Here is a 6,950-nt window from a genome sequence, read left to right on the forward strand (position 1 = left end):
CTTTTTTTTTTTTTTTTGATTTACTGATGGTAGTCATTCTTAGAGGTGTGAGGTAATATCTCATTGTGGTTTTAATTTGCATTTCTCTAATGATTAGTGTTCTTGACCATCTTTTTATATGTCTATGGACATCTGTATTTCCTCTTTGGAGAAATACCTATTCAGGTCTTCTGTCCATTTTTTATTTGGTTTGCTTTTTGGTGTTGAGTTGTATGAGTTCTTTATACATTTTGGATATTAGCCCCTTATTGGAGGTGTTGTTTGCAAATATCTTCTCCCATTTAGTTGGTTGTCATTTTGTTGATGGTTTCTTTTGCTGTGCAGAAGCTTTTTAGTTTGTTGTCCCATTCAATCATTTTTGCTTTTACTTCCCTTGACTTTGGGATTAAGTTCACGAAAGCTTCTCTGAGATCAAGGTCTATAAATTTGGTACCTATGTTTTCTTCTATGTATGTTATTGTTTCAGGTCTTATATTTAACTCTTTAATCCATTTTGAGTTAATTTCTGTGTATGGTGTCAAATAGCAGTCCAGTTTCATTCTTTTGCATGTGGCTTTCCAATTTTCCTAACATCAAAAAATGGCATTTTAGACAATTGGCTTTCTACTTTGAAAGCACAGACACACGCACACAGAGGTGGATCCCTACCTCATTCCTTAGAGCAAAATAAATCCCAGGTGGATCAAAGAGTAAACACAGAAAAATACGATACTAAAACTACTAGAAAAATATGCAGATGGATATTTTATCTTTTGAAAATGTTAAAAATATGTCTGAGCTCAGAAACCCCAGAAGAGAAAAATGATAAAGTGGCTACATAAAATTCAAAATATAGGTGTAGCAAAAGACAAATGGGGAAATGCTCATCTCAATCTGAAGGGGCTAATTTTGTTAAAGATTTTTTAAAGACAAAGAAAACAACTCAATATAAAAATAAGCTATGAATGTGAACAAACAGATCATAAGAAATTCAAAGGCAAATAAAGATAGAAAAAGATGCTCCACCTTGCTAATATATTTTTAATTTTTAAAATAATTTTTTATTTTTCGATAACAGTTGGCATAGAATATTATATTAGTTTCAGGTGTACAACATGGTGATTAGACATTTACATAACTTACAAAGCGATCACCCCAGTAAATCTAGTGCCCGTCTAACATCATACATAATTATTACGATATTATTGCTTATGTTTCTTATGCTATTCTTAACACCCCCCATGACTATTTTGTAACTACTAACTTGTACTTCTTAATCCCTTCTCCTTTGTCATCTCCCCGAACCTCCTCTCATCTACCAATCATCAAAATGTTCTCTGTATCTGAGTTTGTTCCTGTTTTGTTTGTTTTTGTTCTTTAAATTCCACATGTAAGTGAAATCATATGGCATTTGTCTTTCTCTGTCTGGCTTACTCCACTCGGCACAATACCCTCTAGGTCCATCTGTGTTGTTGCAGATGGCAATATTTCATTCTTTTTTATGGCTGAGTACTATTCCATTGTATGTATGCACCACCTCTTCTTTATCCGTTCATCCATTGATGGACACCCAGGTTGCCTCCATATCTTGACTATTGTGAATAATGCTGCAATGAACATATGGACGCACATATCCCTTTGAAGTAGTGTTTTGGGTTTGTTTAGATAAATACCCAGAAGTGAGATTACTGGGTGCTTGTTTTTGTTTGTTTGTTTGTTTCCATTTCCATGAAATATCTTTTTCCGTCCCTTTACTTTCAGTCTGTGTGTGTCTTTTGATCTGAAGTGAGTCTCTTGTAGGCAGCATATGGAAGGGTCTTATCCACTCAGCCACCCTATCTTTTGATTGGAGCATTTAATCTATTTACATTTAAAGTAATTGTTGATAGATGTGTAGTTATTGCCATTTTATTATTCATATTTTTTATCTTTTCATCTTCTTTAAAAAAATCCCTTTAACGTTTCTTGTAATACTGGTTTGGTGGTGATTAATTTCTTTAGCTTTTTCTTGTCTGAGAAGCTCTTTATCTGTGCTTTGATTCTAAATGAAAGCTTTGCTGGGTAGAGTCATCTTGGTTGTAGGTCCTTGCTTTTCGTCACTTTGAATATTTCATGCCAGTCCTTTCTAGCTTGCGAAGTTTCTGTTGAGAAATCAGCTGACAGTCTTATGGGAGCTCTCTTGTAGGTAAATAGTTGTTTTTCTCTTGCTGTTTTTAAGATTCTCTTTGTCTTTAAACTTTGGCATTTTAGTTATGATGTGTCTTGGTGTGGGCCTCTTTGGGTTCATTTTGTTTGAACTGTTACAATCACTGTCTGAGATTTCTGGGCTTGTATGTCTTATTTCCTTCACCAGGTTAGGGAAGTTTTCAGTCATTATTTCTTGAAATAGGTTTTAAATTCCTTGCTCTCTCTCTTCTCATTCTGGTACCCTTATGATGCCAATGTTGGTATGCTTGATGTTATCCCAGAGGTCTCTTATACTATATACTCATTTTTTGGATTCTTTTTTCTTATTGCTGTTGTGATTGGGTGTTTTCTGCTACCTTATGTTCTAAATCTCTGATTCAAACACCTGCTTCATCTAATCTACTATTGATTCCTCTTAAGGACTTCTTCATTTCAGTTATTGTATTCTTTGTTTCTGACTGGTTCTTTTTTTATGTTTTCTAGCTCCAATTTTATGTTTTTATCTCTTTATTAAAGTTCTCACTGAGTTCATCTACTCTTCTCCTAAGTCCATTGAGCATCTTTATAACTAATGTTTTGAACTGTTAGATTGCTTGCCTCCATTTTGTTTAGTTCTTTATCTGGAGTTTTGTTCTGTTCTTTTATTTGGGACATGTTTATTTGTCTCCCAATTGTGGCTGCCTCCTTGTGTCTGTTTTTATGTATTAGGTAGGGCTGTTATGTCACCCAGTCTTGGTAGAGTAGCCTTATATAGTAGATATCCTGTGGGGCCCAGTGGCACAGTCTTCCCTGGTAGCCTGGGCCAGTGCTCCAGGTGTGTCCCTTGTATGTGTACCTTCCTGTTGTAGTTGAGCCTTAGTTGTTGTTTACATGTCAGTGGGAGGAGTCAACCCTCAAGCCGATTGGTTTTGAAGACTGGCCAGTGGGGGGTTGACACTATGGAGTAGGATTCACTTTAGCAGGGCTCTGGTGCCTGCCCAGTCTGCTGTTTGGGTGTGTCCTCCTCAAATGCAGCCCCAAGTCATGCTCCAACTCATGTCAGAAGCTGGCCACTGGGTGTGCTGGCCGTGGGGTCTCCTGGGAGGGGCCCCACCACAGGCCAAGTTCTTCCACAGCCTGTACACTGCCTGGGGCCACCTGTTAAGAGTTACCAAGCAACCTGCAGATGGCCACCACCCATGCTGGGCTCGGAGGTGCCTCAAGAGGCCAAGCTGTGAACCAAGGCTGGCTGCCACTAGTGCCAGGCTTGAGGCTGCTTAACAAGAGGTACAGGGCACCCTGAGGCCAGATGCTGTTTGTTTAAGTTTTGTGAACCTTTGAGAGATTTTGGAAAGTCCGCAGCATGAGCCAAGACAGGCCATTTGTATGGAAAAGCCACTGGAAGTAGCTTGGGTGGGCCCACGCGTTGGGAGGGGTGGGATCTCAGGGAATCACCAGGGCAGGGCAATGACTCAGTCAGGTTGGTGGAGACTCAGATATGGTGGCTGCCTGTGTCTGCACACTGGTAATGGGAACAAAGGAATAGTGGCTTCTGCCAGCACTTCTGTCTGGGAGAAAACTGCCCGCCCGGGCCTTGCCCTGAAGCCAGATAACTCAGTGTCTTCCCGTGTGTCCCTGGCGCCTCCTTAGTTGCTGCCTCAGTGCTGGAGCTCAAAACGAGTGAGCCTGTCAGTGAGTGAGTCTGTGTATGGGCCTTTTAAGAGGAACATCTCGAACTCTTGCAGCCGTCTGTCTCACTCAGCCATAATCTTTGGTGATTTTCACAGCCAGAGGTTGTGAGGATTTCTCTTCCCAGCACTGGAACCCTGGGCTGGGAGCCTGGTGTTGAGCTGGGACCCTTTGCTCCTCCTGGGGGGATTACATAGCCAAGCTTTCCTTCCCGATCCTCACCAGACGTGGTTGTGGGACCAGCCTATTTCATCTCTCTGCTCCCACCAGTCTTGTGGCGCCCTCTTCTGTTTGTCCCCTGTTGTAGGACTTTTGTTCAGCTAGACATCAGGCGAGTCCCAATGATGGCCATTCTGTAGTTTAGTTGTAATTTTAATGTGGTTGTGAGAGGAGGTGAGCAGCATTTACCTGCTCCACCATCTTGACCAGAAGCCGCTCATAATTTTTTTTTAAGACATATTAAAACAAAGAGATACCTTTGCCTATCGGATTGGCAAAAATTCGAACAATTTGCATCAGTTTCAGTGAGGATGTGAGGCTAGAATCACTGTTACAAGCTGTTGAGAGGATGGCGTATATTGAGCAGTGTCTCCAGCAGGCAAATTGGCAGCTTTGCTCCAATTTCAAATGTGCACACCGAGCTCAACAGTGGGGAGATGGAGAGGGTCCAGATGGCCAAGGGAGAAAATACTGAAGGAAAGAAAAAGACAGTCTGGCATCTGGGCAGCTATTTCAGTGTCTCAGTTGGAGGGCTTTGTGTTGGCCTCCCACTGTATACTACTGAGAAAAGTCAAGTCTGGAAGAGCCTGAGCTGCAGAGGAACTGAAGATGCTTTAGTAGCTCTTGCAAACTCATGCTCAGCGTCTACCCTTTTTGGAAATCCTTTCCTGCAGATAGACGCTTGGGTCTGGAAGACACAGTCCTTCAATCTCAAGGCCAGATTGGCACCATTTGCTCTCTACTCATTCAATGATTGAATGTTGCCCCTGATTGCAGATTCCCAGGGTAGCCACTAGGTGGAGACAGAGGAATGCTCAATAAATACTCATTCCAGAATTAAGATTTTGTGGTCTTAGAGGAAACATGGAAAGAGTAAGTGGAAGAAAGATATATGTTTACTGGTCAATCTTGAATATGTCAGTTTCTTACTCCTGGGTGCTTTTCCATGCCATGACCCTCCCTTCTCACTTCTCATGGTGGCCTGGAATGTGACCTGGCATGAGGGCGTGGTGGTAACGAGGCAGCTCTCACTACTAGATGACACCATAGAAGGGAAACGAGGAGTCAGACAGAGCAAGGTCTTCACTGACTGCTGCGTCTTGACATCAATGTCTTGCACATGAGCTTATGTTTCACATGATATGGCCGACATCCACATTCTCAACATCTCCTACCATTCTCTTTGGCCGGCTTTTCTGGCTTCTTACTGGAGATTCGAGACAGACAGAGAATCTTAAGATTGTTCTATAGCAGGAGGGTTTTGAAGTTATACCACACCTGAACTGTCACCTGTAAATTTGGGGAGCTGTTGGTAGTTATGGTTGCTACCATTCAGATAGGAGATGCAGAAGAAACTTGTCTTCAGAGATAAGCAAGAGTGAAGCACATCCATAAGGGTAAGAGGCGAAGAGAGGAAACGGAACTGCCCGGAAGAAGGGCCACCCCACAGCTGCGGCCATGTGCTTCCCTTCCTTGCTGCAGTAGGCAATGTGTAGTTCTTCAAACGAGTGAATGAGAGAAGCCCATATTTTGGAGGCGTCCCTGCATGTGCACAGTGGTCCACGTGCATCTAACATAAAGCCTACCCCTTCTCACATGGAATTAGATGACCAACTCAGGATTTTCTGCACAGATGCTTCTTTCCTAAGACCCACTTCTTTGGTCTCCTGCCTGTCTCGCCAATCATTAGGACACACAGACCCAAGGAAACGTCCTGGGACTGAAGATCAGCCTCCACCCACAAAGGGCAGGGAAAGACTGAGGAAAGAGGCTTCCACTGCACTCTGGTAACTGAGTTTATTAAGGGAAACTTACACACGAGGCACGTTTTGGGCAGCTGCAAGACAAAATGGATCCATGTACCACTTGATAGGCAGCAAAGAATTATGTAGGGTAAAGAGAGGATAGTCACAGATACTAGTATATGTATGCCACCAGGTACAGGAAATTACATTCTTGACCAGGTTGGGACGACCGCCTGTTCCAGGAACCAGCGTGTAGTGGGAGGCAGGGAAGGGTTGCTGGCTTATATCAGAATGACCATGGAATACGATCAGACCATCTCCAAAGGATTTTGTGGCAACGAATCTCGTTATGGAATAGTCTCTCCTCCACAGTGAGGGAGGTGAGGCTGGAGCCCAACAATTGCAGCACAGAGGTTCTTTTACCATCTTACTGTGGCAGCTGGTAGGTAGGTTGGGCACATTTCCCCTTAGGAAGCCACTCCATGGCAGTGCCCAGCCCTTTCCCTAGCATTGTCAAATGCAACCAGTATCAGGTGGGAATAAAGACTCTGATGGACTTCTCCTTAGAAGGCTGGGCTTCCAGAGGTGTTGATGGGGCCAAAAGTGCCTCCTTCTTCTAGCTGCCACATAGCCTAACCTCACCTCCAGCACTGGCCCTTCTAAATTAGCAAGCGTGATTCCCCAGGGAGCTGTTTTCTTACGCAGGAAACTGCAGGCTGACTCTGCCTTTAGAGTAGTCTTGTACCCTCTACATGAGAGCTACTGAAATGAGGTTTACAAAACAATGATGGTTCGTGCAGAGGGTTGAATAATATCCCCTCCAAAATTCATGTACACTTGGAACTTAGAGCAGTCTTGGAAGCGAATACAGTTTGAAAATTAACGATGCTCCGTAAACTGTTTCGAGCCTGTGATAAGTACAGAAATCATGGATATATGCAGACATTTTATGTCTGTTGGATCTAATAAAAATGTGAACTTGTATTTGGTATGTCTTTTTTTGTTGTTAATTTTACTACTACTTTTATTATATTTTACAAAAGTATCAATCTATTATAGATTAAAAATAATTTTTAAAGAGAAAGATAAAAAGAAAGGTCTTTTACCAAAAAGAGTTGAAAAGCACTACTCTAAACAACAGCTGGCAGCAGC

The sequence above is a fragment of the Pteropus alecto genome, unplaced genomic scaffold (genome assembly GCF_000325575.1).
Source record: "Pteropus alecto unplaced genomic scaffold, ASM32557v1 scaffold584, whole genome shotgun sequence".
In the NCBI taxonomy this organism is placed as follows: domain Eukaryota; kingdom Metazoa; phylum Chordata; class Mammalia; order Chiroptera; family Pteropodidae; genus Pteropus; species Pteropus alecto.